The sequence below is a fragment of the Panthera uncia genome, assembly GCF_023721935.1.
Source record: "Panthera uncia isolate 11264 chromosome C1 unlocalized genomic scaffold, Puncia_PCG_1.0 HiC_scaffold_3, whole genome shotgun sequence".
In the NCBI taxonomy this organism is placed as follows: Eukaryota; Metazoa; Chordata; class Mammalia; order Carnivora; family Felidae; genus Panthera; species Panthera uncia.
Genome location: NW_026057584.1, coordinates 92,476,561 through 92,489,974, shown reverse-complemented (window position 1 = coordinate 92,489,974; position 13,414 = coordinate 92,476,561).

Below are 13,414 nucleotides of genomic sequence, written 5' to 3'. Positions count from 1 at the left end.
TGGACAAAGCCCTTTAGTTTGCAACCAGTCGATACGTGTTCACAAAATCAATATTTTCCCACAAAACTATGTGTTTTCTGGTGTTTCAGGCAGTGTTAAAAGGTAGCAAAATCCACTGGTGCCTTCCATGCACCAAATAGATGCTGAGCTGCCTGCCCTTCACGGACCCAGGATTGCTCTCTGCACCCTGTGAGGCAGGCGCTATTATCCACCTTTCAGGAATGAGAAACAGAGGCACTGAGAAGTTAAGTAGTGGAAGCTTGTGTGCTTCACCACTCTGCTAGTCTCTTGTCTCACATTCTTAAGATCTTGGCTACATAGAATCCCTTTCTTCATCTAAGAATTCGCTGATAGGAAAATGCATTGTGTTTGAAGGGAGAAGCACAATCCCAACAGATTCCACATAGTGACAAAACCCAGTCCCTCTACTGAGCAGGAGAAAGCCTAGGCTGGAAGCAGCAGACTGGAGCATCCCAATCCGGGAACCAGCTTCCTGCAGCCCACAGCCTCCTGGTGGAGGGAGGGGGAGAACCTTGAGGTGTGGGGGTGGGTACAAGGTGGGGGGCTGGGGGATAGGCTTGTGGGGCCAGCCTAGTGAACCTTTGGTTTCAGGCCCTTCTAGTAAAATTAGCCCAGTGCTCTGTTTCCAGTGATAAGTGGTGGGATTTCATCCCTCCAACAAAGACCCTTTGACACATTTATTAATGAATTATTAAACATGATGTTTGGAGACATTTTCCTGTTAAAGAATAATCCTCAAGTCCTTGAAAATGGATCAGTGCCCCTCCTAAGTCCCTTTCAAAATCTTCCTCCCCACCAGCATAGCTGCTGGGTTTTGTGCCCTGAGACTGACTGAGGTGCCTTGCACAGGCCGCCACTCTTTGTTTTTCCCTCCTCACAAGTTAATTTTCCCAGGGTCATGCGGCGGCAGCTCACTATGGACACAGCATTTTCCTGCAAGATATTTTCTGAAGCCACCAACAGCCTTTTGGTTTTCAGCATCCTCATTTAAAGAAATTTGCATTAACAGCTCTTTGGGCCCCCTCATTTACATACATGTTTGAAAGGGCAGGAGCTTGGGGAATGCGATGAAAAAAACGTGAATGTGCTGGTATTGCATGCTCCGCAGGGATGCCCACAGCTTTCAAAAAGTAGACATTTAACTTCCAGTTATCTCACTATGTTTCTGTGCAGTGATGGAGTCTGGGAAGAAAATAAATGCTGCTTGTTCGTTTTTTCCTACCTTTGCCTCTTATGACAGAGAACAATGAGAGAACAGTTTTTTTTGTGTGGAACGGTTTTTCTGGGGGTGGGGGAAACAGGGCATTAATTAAGACCCATTAGGGAATGAAATGGAATGTGTCCTAAAGGAGCCGAAAATGTTTTGCAGTTAGTACCGGATCTGATTTGGTGCAGTACCCTACAGGCAAGATATCTTTGAGTTTATGATTCTGAGAATCATTTTGACCTGTGGGTCAAAATACGATTATTTTGAATCAGTGATGTTGTATATTGTTTTATTTTTTATTTTATTAAAAAAATTTTTTTTAACATTTATTTATTTTTGAGATAGAGAGAGAGCATGAACAGGGGAGGGTCAGAGAAAGAGGGAGACACAGAATCTGAAACAGGCTCCAGACTCTGAGCTGTCAGCACAGAGCCCGACGCGGGGCACGAACCCATGGACCGGGAGACCATGACCTGAGATGAAGTAGGACGCTTAACCGACTGAGCCACCCAGGCACCCCAATGATGTTGTATATTGTTTAGAAATTAGGTTGGATCTATGACATTTGCCAAGTCCTGTTGAGACATGAATGTAAGTGTTTTGTGCTTCATATGGTAGATCCTAGCTAGGGTAATTACCGAACCACAAGTATAACTCCTTCCAAGTTTTACAATGGAAAAAAAAAAAAAAAAAAAAGACAAGGAAAGCCTTGCGTGCAGCCATATTTTAAAAAAGAATATGAAAAATAAGATGTAAATTTGAGTGGCATGAAGTTTTATTTAGACCTGTTGAATCTGACTTAAACTGGGATCCATGGATCCCCTGCAAAGGAGTTTATGTTTAGAATTCTGAATTTCTCTAATTGAAAATTAGCATGTCCTTTAATTATGAATGTAGGTGACAAACCACATAGCATTAGCAGACCTATGACTATAAACAGTAGAAATGACAGCTATTTCCATAGCACACTGAAATTATTTTAGATATGTCAAAAGATGATTTGCTTCACTGCTTTACAATTATGGCAGTGACTAGGCTACCCCCTAAATTTTGTGTTAAGTGTTTTTAAAAAAATTGTTTTTAATGTTTATTTTTTTTGGCCCTGTGATCTGTTTACCAAGACCCTCAGGTGATTCTAATGTTCTGTAAAGTGCGGTACCCCATGCTTAAACCATCCCTTATCTCTGGGATTGAATAAAATTGGAGGCAGCTGTTCTCCACCCCATGCTCGACTCTGCTATTTGCTCTTAGCTGTAGCTGGGATGATTTCGGCTTTTGACCCATTTAGGCTTGCCTTGGCTTTGGGAGCTTCTACCGCTTTGAGATTTATCTTTGAGACTGAACATGTCTTACTCTTAGGCTAGTTTACTTTATCAAGGCTACAGGCAAAAGTGATCCTCATCAGCTGGATTCCAACAGTGGAAGGGGAAGCTTGGAAGTAGGGGTATGGGTGTGGGTTGGCTGATGTGCTTAGAGTAAGTAACTCGTTCTCAATTCCTCTTAGCTTCACCTTTGCCCTTGGTGTTTGTCCACCTCTTCCCTGCCCCAGTCCACATATGTGAGGCAGGCTTTTTATAGCTTGACTTTGGTCACATTGGGAATGTTTACACCATGGGAATCACAAATGCTTCAAATCAAGGTATTTTTTATTTGTTTTTTCTGTTCTGTTTTGGTTTTTAAAGAGTTTGTTTATGAGCACACCTCTGAACTCATGATTTAAATAAAAATTGGCACTAGTTTGTGTGAACTTGAGAATGTGATTCAACCTGTTAACTATCACTGTACACAACTGAGAAAACATAATAGGTCTAGATAAGAGAATGGAAATGATACATAATTCAAAGAAAATTATATTTGACATTTTGAGTCATTTCTTCCATGCTATGCATTTTGTTTAAATATTTGAGATTATACAATTTGGCATTCTTTTTATCAACCACCGTTATATCATAAGCATTTTCCTATGTTTTTATTAAAATTATTTGAAAACATGTTTTTTAATAGCTGTGTTAATATCTCACTCTTGCGATTAAACACTACCTGATCTGCATTATACATGATGCTGCAAGGTCTCTCTTTTTCTGCATTTTAATTGTTTTCTTAGATTATATTCCCAGGAGAAAAATTACTGGATCAGCTTTTGAAGTTTAAAAACATAATTCCAAATTGTTTTAGAAAATGTTTATACTAGTTTATATTCCGCCCCAAGTGGAGAGGGAGTAACTCCTTTTAGTTGCTATGTTGACCACACTGAGAGTTCTGTTTTAACATAGAAACCAGCATTTTGGCACATTGCATTTGGAGATCTGTTTGTTGTCTGATAGCTTTAGAAGGAGACAACCAAATTTGGAGTATTACTAAAAAAAAAAATGTTGGTATCATGACAATTCCTTAGGCTCTACTGGGGGAAGGAGGTTGGCCAACATGAATAGAAATGATAGTCATATTCTTTTTATGTGCCAATCTTTAGGAATTTGAATGCATTGCAATGAAAGTTGAAATATGAAGAGAGGTTTTGCATATGGCCATATTGAGTGAGGGTGACATTGACACATGGTTTATCCCAGAGCAGTGGTGGCTGGGAAGTTAACCACTATACTTCATTCTTCTGTTGCTGGAGACAGTGTAGTCCTCTTCCATCTAGGTGGTGGTAGGGTGGGGAGTGAGAAGCAGGAGTGAGTGAGGGGGATGTAGCCAAGATTGTACCACTCCTTTTATTAATTAAACATTTAAAACAGCAGCAGCAACCTTTATTGTTTTATTCTTATTACAAAAGGAATGTATGCTCAACATAAGTTAATTTGAAAAATATAGACAATCTAGAATAAATATTACTCAGAAAAAAACCGACTACTTATCAGTTGCATTCTTCCAGTCTTTTTTCCTGTGCACCTGTATGTACATATAGTTTTTATCTTTTGCATATGCAATTTTATTTATCTATTTTTAATGTTTATTTATTTTCGAGACAGAGAGAGACAGAGCATGAGCAGAGGAGGGGTAGAAAGAGGGGGAGACACAGAATCTGAAGCAGGCTCCAGGCTCTGAGCTGTCAGCACAGAGTCCGACGCGGGGCTTGAACTCATGAGCTGTGACATCATTACCTAAGCTGAAGTCAGTTGCTTAACTGGCTGAGCCACTCAGGCGCCCCTGCATATGCAATTTTAGACAAAAAAGGCATGGTGTACAAGCTGTTGTATGCTTTCCTTTTTTCTTCCTTTTACTCCCTTTAAACTGAATAGACTGTAAATACCTCTCTATGTCATTTAATAGCCTTCTAAGCATCCTCTTAAATGTCTGCCCGATATTCTATATATGGATATACTATTTTTATTTAAGCCATCCCTTATGATTGGACACTTTTGCATCATGTGTTTTACATTATTGTCAATAATACTTTTTATCCACTGAACCCTGGGTTTTATAGCTAGCAGCTTTGTTTGGGAACAGTTCAGAGAGAAGCTGACTCAGTCCTAGAAGGTCCCAGCTGACCGACTCCAAGACGGATTCTTGTGCTTGTGCTTTGCACTTCTTTCCTCTCCGACCATTCCCCTCTCTTGCTCTCACAGATCTATGACACAGGGAGGTACAGGACTCTCCATCTTCCCTGCTCACTCTGACTTGTACTTCATCTCAGGAGCCCACAGAGCCTCCGACTGAGATGATTCTAACTATACCATGCTGCCTCTGCTGCTTTTGTGCTTAAAATAATTACGGGCACTGTTAAACAGTAAGGTGGTAATGTGAGGATTAGGAGAGAAATGACAGTCTCTTGCCTGACCTCTGCCAACCTCCAATAACCTATCACTCCTCAGAGGTAACCAGTTATATTTTTTAACTTGTTTCCATATTTTAAAAAATGTTTATTTATTTATTTTTGAGAGAGGGAGAGACAGAGAGAGTGCAAGCAGGGGAAGAGAGCAGAGAGAGAGAGAGAGACAGAGGATCCAAAGCAGGCTCTGTGCTGATAGCAGAGAACCCCACATGGGGCTCAAACTCACAAACCGAACCATGAGATCATGACCTGAGCTGAAGTTGGATTCTTAACTATCTGAGCTACCTAGGCCCCCCGTTTCCTTATTTTTGTATAACATGCTTACATAGCATTTCCTCCATTTTCCATTTTATCTATTGTTTTCCTACTATAAATTTAGAGTATTCTGCTTAGAGTCTCCAATTCCACACCCAATTACATTCTATTGTTTTAATTTTTTTTAATGTTTATTTATTTTTGAAAGACAGACAGATCATGAGTGGGAGAGCGGCAGAGAGAGAGAGGAAGACACAGAATCCTAAGCAGGCTCCAGGCTCTGAGCTGTCAGCAGAGAGCCTGACATGGGATGAACTGTGAGATCATGACCTGGGCTGAAGTCAGACCCTTAACTGACTGAGCCACCCAGGCATCCGCTAATTATATTCTATTGATAGAGCTATATAACAGTTTGAATTAGATCAATATTTGGTATTTACATCACTAAGAGTAGGTAGACATTGTTCACACCTGAGCCAAGTAGTGTACTAGAATTATATTTCCTTTTTTTGTGTAACATTTCATTTTCCCTGCAGTCAATAATTGCATTGGGGGGGGGGGGGACTCTTCATTTGCACCTGTTACTAATATATCCCTAAAGTCTCTACCAGAGTTTAAAAATTCCTCTCCACATGGTCAAAACTATCACATAATTTTTTAGTCTTCCCACTCCCCTTTTTGGGAGACATTTTTCCTAGAACGCTTTATCCATTTTCTCCTCAGCTGTCCTAGGACTTCTTTTCATCATTATCTTTGGAATTCACTTAGCTTTTCTCTTAAGTGGGATTCCTGTTTCCAGGATCTCTTGTCTTTCTCTTTCTTAGTTTATTCCATTGGTGTGCTGGTAAATGTTTAACAACCATCTGGGGAGGGGCAAAGAGAGAGGAAGTCATAATTTGTACTGTTGCTTATTTCTGTGGTGTTCCCACCTTGGCCAATTTTAAGCCACCAATGTGATGTTACTAAATTTGGTGTATTAGAGTTCTCCAGAGAAACACAATGAGTAGAAGATACATATTTAGCTCCTCAAAAAAAAATATGTATATTCAGATTGATAGATAAATAGAAATCTCTATCTGTCTGTCTCTATCTGGAGACATTTGTAATGAGGAATTGGCTCATGTGATTATGGTGGCTGAGAATTCCCACCATCTGCCTTCAGCAAGCTGGAAGACCAGGAAAGCTGGTGGGATAAATCTAGTCTGAGTCCTAAGACCTGAGAACCAGGGGAGCCATGGGTGTAAATCCAGGAGAAGATCAATGCCCTGGTTAGCAGGCAGCTAGGAAGTGAAAGAGGCAAATTCTTCCTTCCTCTGCCTTTTTGTTCTCAGACCTTTACTGGATTGAATAATGCCCACCCACAGTGAGGAGGGCAAGATACCTTACTGAGTCCACCAATTCAGATGGTAACCTTATCCAGAAACACCCTCACAGACACACCAGCGATATTATTTAATCTTGGCACTCTTTGGCCCAGTCAAGTTGACATAAGGGTAATCATCACACTCAGAATTGGGAAGAGATGCTCTTGTGGGCTGGTAAGAGCCAGCTACAGCATGCTGCTGGGTTACCACCTTAATTTTGATGGAGCACATATTCTAATAGCTTTCTGAGAAAAGGTATGTGGAAGTAATTGTTTTGAAAACTTTCATATTTTTTGAAATGGCTATTTTACTCACACTTGATTGACATCTTGATATTAAAATCTGGGTGGGGAATGGTTTTCACTCAGAACTTTGGGGGTGTTGCTCCATATTTTTTTTCCTATTTCCTTTGTTGCTGGGGAGAACCCCAGTGCCATCCAGGGTCTAATCCTTTGTATGTATCTTACTTGTCTTTTTTGGAAGCCTCTAGAATCTTTTCTTTATCCTTGATGATTGTAAATTTCATGATGATGCATTCTGCCTCCCAATTGTTCAGAATCCTTAGCAGATGTTTTTCAATCAGGATGCTCATCCTTTTCAGTTCTGAGAAACTTTCTTATAATTCTTTGATTTCCACTCTTCCATTTTCTTTTCCTAGAACTCTTGCTTGTTGAATATTAGATCTCTTGTTTTGACCTTCTATTCTTTCTTTCTCTCTTTCTCTTGCTTCTTTCTTTCTTTGTCTCTCTCTCTCTCTCTCTCTCCCTCCCTCCCTCTCTCCTTCCTTCCCTCTTTTAGATTGCCAGAAGTTTTTCTCAACTATGTTGTAGCCCTTCTATGTAACATTAGGTGTTCCTGTCAGGTTAATGACACTTGGGTGTGGGGCCATGTCCTATATGGGGATGGGGAGGGAGGCCAGAAAGCCTGAGAGGTAGTCTACCAGGTCTGGTGAAAGGAGAGCATGGCCCTCCCATCCTCCCAGCCTCCCCTCAGCTTGCATTCTAAATGACACATCTTAATCTTAAAAATGTATAATCTCATGAAAGATTACTTTACATTTTATGGTGCCCAGTGTCACAATCACATTTGTTTATTTTTGAGAGACAGAGAAAGACAGAGCATAAGCAGGGAAGGGGCAGAGAGAGAATGAGACACAGAATCTGAAGCAGGTTCCAGGCTCTGAGCTGTCAGCACAGAGCCTGACATGGGGCTTGAACTCACAAACCATGAGATCATGACGTGAGCTGAAGTTGGACGCTTAACCAACTGAGCCACCCAGGCCCCCCAATAACAAGGAGCATTTTGATACTTAAATAGGACTATTACTATTCAATGATGGATTTGAATTGTCTTCTTCCAGCTGCCTTTCATCCACCCTCCCTTGACCAAAGTAATGATAATAAAAATGGTTAAGGTTTATTGAGCATTTACCATATCCCAGGCCCTGTTCTAAGTACTTAACATGTATTTATTTCAGTCTTACAAAACCCAATGAAGTAGATGGTTTCATTATTCCCATTTACAGTTGAGGAAACAAAGGCTCAGATAGGCCTAGGGATACACAGCTAGTAAATGTAATGTTGAGACTTAAACCCTGCAATTAACTATGGATTGTGCACTACTATGAAATCTTCACGGAGTGGGTTCTGTATGTGGATCCTTCACTTGAGGAAATCCAGGAGCCCAGGGAAGTTCTCCCCAGAGGGGAGGCTGAGTATCCCAGGACTCAGCTCTGAAGCTGGGTGAGAATGCACAACAGGCTTAGCAGATGTCCCAACCCACAAGGGAGGTGGTTCCTCGGGGCTGAACACCCTTTACAGCTGTCCCCAAGAGCAGCCTTGACAGGCCTGGCCAACAGTGGCACCTCTCCTGTGCGAGCAGCCTTAACCACTAACACTGTTTTGCCTCAGCGGCCAGGCTCAACTCCCGACAGGCCTTGTTTAAACAGGCGGCTCGTAACAGCTGGGGCTGGCTCAGCAGAGCGTGCGGGCAGCCAAGGATGTTCCGAGTGCAGGTGCCTGTCTCTGAATGTGCAATCATGCAAATCCGAGCACCCAGACTGACGTGAATTGAAAGCCTGGTGTTCAGTTCCAATAAACTCAACTGTCTATTGCCAGAGCAGCCTGGACTGGCAGTCTTCTACTCATCAATTCAAATGAGCATGTGTGGTAATAGAGGACAGAAGTGTGGGGTGAATCCCAATCAGGGCTTACTCCCTTTGGGTAGGCAGCATCTGAGAAAGGCTTTAGACACCTTTCAGGGAGTAATTCTTATAGGAACTGGTCATGAGACAGAAGGTGTTGCTGGAGAAGGAGGTGAGGGAAATCACACTCTCTACTCATAGGATCTTGGAAATCACTGGATCTTCCCTCCACTGTTTTACAGTGAGGTATAAAGGTGAAAGCCAGCAAGATAAGGAGGTCCCAGGGGCACACAGCTCACCCACAGGCTAGAACCCTGGTTCCCGAGTTTTGGTTTTCCTTTTAGCCATTCCACCCATCAGATTGTCCCTTCTAGCTCACTGCTTTGAGCACCAGGTCACAAGTGAGTTTAACACCAAACAACAGCTCTCTCCCCAAAGTCACTCAAGGAGACTAGTGATAGCAAACTTGGTATAATGTGAAGAACTGAAAGGGTTGCTTGAAACAGAAAAGGGGAAGCTGAAGGCAGGTTGTGGCGCAAATATCTGGGCATTGTCTCAGGGACAAAGCAGCTTGAGGGGCCACAAGACTTGTTATCCTCTCTCCTGACACTGTTCTCATAGACTCTCAAAGAGCCTTCAGAACTGGATCTTAACTGTTAAATGTCTGCTGTGTGACGGTTCTCACGTTGCCATTAATAGTAAGCAACTCCAGCGAATAAAAAGCAAACCTGGGGCGTCCGTTCTCTACCAGTAGAACAACATTCTCTTTGGTCCATCTGGCCAACCAGGACTGCCCTACAGCCCATGGGCCCTGTCACATAGACCTTTGACAACTCCCCCTGCCATTCACTGCACAGCCCTGCCCTCCCCTGGCCTCCAAAGTCCATGTAAATGCTCTAGAGATGAATCTCATTAGTCTCCTAATTTGCAATAAGCACCAGGATTGTATTATTTAAATGCCACAGAGGCCAGTGCAAGGGGCATGAATTAAATGGTATAAGCTTCTTACCTCTCAATCACCAATTCAGGAAATCACCTTCAACAGCATCTTTAAGCTCACCTGCCAAGCTGGTCTATATGCTTAAGCCCCTACACCATCCCTCCAGGCCAGGTTTGGAGCAAAGAGGCTATTTTGGCTTCAAATGGTGGTTATACAATTTCTATTTTTTCACCGTACCCCCACCTGGTGTAGCACATCCCAGGAGAAATGGTAAAAATTAAGATGGATACACCTAGTTACTTGTAGCTAAAAATGAACACCTCAGATTTTAAAGTTCAAAAAAAGTTCTAGAAAGCATGGATGGAGGATGGACATACATCTTCTATGTTAACTCAGGCAGCATGCAAACATCGTTACAATTCCAGTCTTAGATGGAAGCTGACTTGTAGTTTCACACCCAAATTCTGAATTCCTGGGAGAGAGAATCTGATTGGCTTTTCATGGGTCAGATGGGTCAGAGTGTCTGTGGTTGGTCCAGTCATCAGAAGGCAGGGTCACCAACACTGGAAGCCTACCCTCATAAGATGCTTGGGGGAAATTTCTCAAGAGAAAAGGGGTTTCTGGTGAAAAGATGTCTGCTCCCATTTCCTAATTGAATATCCAGGTTAAATTGCCTATCTGTCACCAAGTAGTCTATTTAAGTTTGGGGACTGCTAGCCAATTTCCCCAAGGCCAGACAGCCCTGTAGTAAATCAGCTTCTCAGGTGTGTAGAATCCAGGCTCTATGGAATGTCAAAGGGAGCAGTGCCCTTGAAACCATCTTCTTACAACTCAGACGTATAGCATGGGTTTAATCCCTTTCTTTTTACAGATGAGGAAACAGGTTTGGGGAAGAGACAAGCCCTGCTCAAGGGCAGCCCATCCCCAGCAGATGTTTCATCATGTAGGGAGGCTGGAAGAACCACCTTGCTAAATCCTTCACCAGCCATCAGCACCGCTGTGGAAATGCTGACTGGATAAATACTGTATCTCAGGGCAAGATTTGTGGCCCTTGGAGGCCTTCCTGTAACAATGCCTAAGGAGGTTTTAATGATCTGCCTACCGGGCATTTCCGAAACATTCATTTCAGAGAAGGCCAAGGTGCTCAGACTATAATTCTGAAGCTAATTTCTCCCTAGACTCTCATGCCCTGGCAGTAAGAGAGAGCGAACAAGGAGAATGACTAGGATTGCGCCGTCCTTGATTCTTGTCCTTTTGACCTTGTGCTGCTGAAAGAAGATGGGCTTGGTGTGCCTTTTTACACCTGCTTCAAAATGTTGTTACAGAGGGCATACAAGGAGGGGAGGAGAGAGCCATTGCCCAGTGCCTCTGCCTGCAATATATCTTCTTGTAGTTCTTATGCTCTTAACCCCAAGATCACTGGGAACCAGTAGAGTGCAGGATTGAGCTGGGGGTGGAGGTGGGAGTGGGCTGATGTGAAGAGGGGGCATTGTCACAGCTTCTTTGAGCACACTGTATCCCAGATCATGAGCAAGCGGAAGGATTAGGGAGGAGAAGATGAAAGGTAAGCCAGGGAAAATAGGTGAAGGAAGTAGGTATTAAAGTAAGAAGTGAAATTCGTGGGAAGCATATCCAATGCTTTGTCCATGCTCAACTGGATTAGGAACATATAATGAAAGCAAACAGATGTAATGGGGTGGGGATGATTAATGGTGTCTTGCGATACGTCAGGAAATGACTTTGTTCAGAAGTGCTACGAGAGGAAATTGAACTTAATTCTTTTAGTTTTAGTCACTTAACTTCTTAGTACACACCTGTAAAACCAGAAAGGAAGAGAGGGCTGAGGTTTAATATGTTGTTTGCAAAGTAACTTGAGATATGAATGTCTTGAGAATGTGCTTCAGCTTTATCAAGGACTAGGTTTTTCCTACACGATTACTGTGGTAAGTGGATGTCCCCAGTGGTGACTGGTTAAAAGTCATCTTCCAATGAAATGAAAGTACAGCTTCTCTCCAACTACTCACTCCAGAATGGATTTACTGGCTTTCAGAGGCCCAGTGAAGGTTTATCTGTACCATAAACCCCACGACACATCTTTCCTCCTTGGAGTTCTTATACTGCTTATTTTCCTTCACTCATCGTTGCATTGCATCACTTACGGTTTTGTATTACTAGTGCACTGTAGGGGGATCTGCATCTTTCAGACTATTCTAACATGGAACTTATGGCAAGACGGTCCTGCCCCCTTGTAGAAGGCAATGACTACCCAGCTAGAGTCTCCATTTCTCAGTCTTCCTTGGAGCTAAGTATGGCTGATGATGGAATGTGAAAAGACATCCACAGTTGTTCCTTGCAAAGAAATTGCCTGCCCTTTCTTTTCTCCCTCCTTTCTTTCCAAGTGGCTAGACTATCAACTACCTATGCAATAATGAAAGAAGAGGAGGAATGTGAGACATGGATTGGCTTTGCAAAATTGAGTTGCCTACCTGCTTTGGACTGTCCATCTGCCCCTTGATTTGAAGTAAGAGAGAAAGACATTGATATCTTGTTTTAGCCTCCGCAGTACTGATATCATTGTAGCAGCTTATCCTGTATCTAAGCTAATAAAGAAGTTAAATGCTTTGTGTTTCTTTCTTTCCTTGTTGGTATACAGATGTTTTCTCCCAACCTCCTGGGAAGATATGAGGGTTCTGTCCTTCTTGCTTCTCAGGAAAGGGGATTGATTTTTCTCTTGAGTTCTGGGTCTGATGGGTACCATGTTATGAAAAAACAAAAGAGGGTTTGAAGAGGAGGTAGAGGGAAGGAGATAGGGATTTCATTAGTGCTAAAAAGGATATGGTGGTAGGTGGACAGAGAAGACGCAAGGAATCTTCTCCTGGGTGGTACCAGGAGCTGAGACTGAGCCCAGAAGTTATTAAGGGGGGAGAGGGTCTGCTGTGTGGATAGAGATGTGAGTTCAGAGCTAGCAAAAGACTAGCAAGAGGAGTACTGTTCAAGTCCTGTATGGAAATTGAGTCATGACATTTGGGATGAGCCCAGGTACTATGCTGGCAGAACTTTGTGTAGGTATCTGGTGAGGCCTTCCCTTCAACATTTGGTAGCTTGACATCCTACTATGCTCCAGGACTGTGCCCAGCCCCCTTGATTACCCTGTGTCAGCTCTTCCCTGCATCCTCCACCTTAGGGTACTGCCGGATGCAGGAATAGGCCTGAGGGGAGTGAAAGTTCCCCCAGCATCTGAACTTAGCAGTGAAATTGCCAGATTTAGGGGAAAAAACCCAGGACGCTAATTAAATTTGAATTTTGGGCAACAACATACACTTTTTTTGTATAAGTATGCTCCATGCAGTAATGCATGTGTTTTATCTGGCTACCTTATCTGGCAGGAGGGTCTCTAGAAGTCTCCTGAGCTGGGCCAATGGTAGTAACACCTGTGTCACATTGTTCTTTCAGGAGTGTGGATGGTACAAACCCAAAGTAGGAAGATTAATTCCAGTGCCACCCATGGCATGAGGATGAAGTGAGGGTCCCCACTGACTGTAAACTACCTGGAGGGCAGGCACTAATCAGATGTATCTGATGATTCCATTCAGCACAAGCAGAGGGATGGGCACAGGCTTGACACTCAGTAAAGCCTTGCTGCCAACTTGAGTTGAAAGGTCCTGTGCTGAACTGAAGGGAGCAGTGGATTGGGAGTCAGGAACCTGGG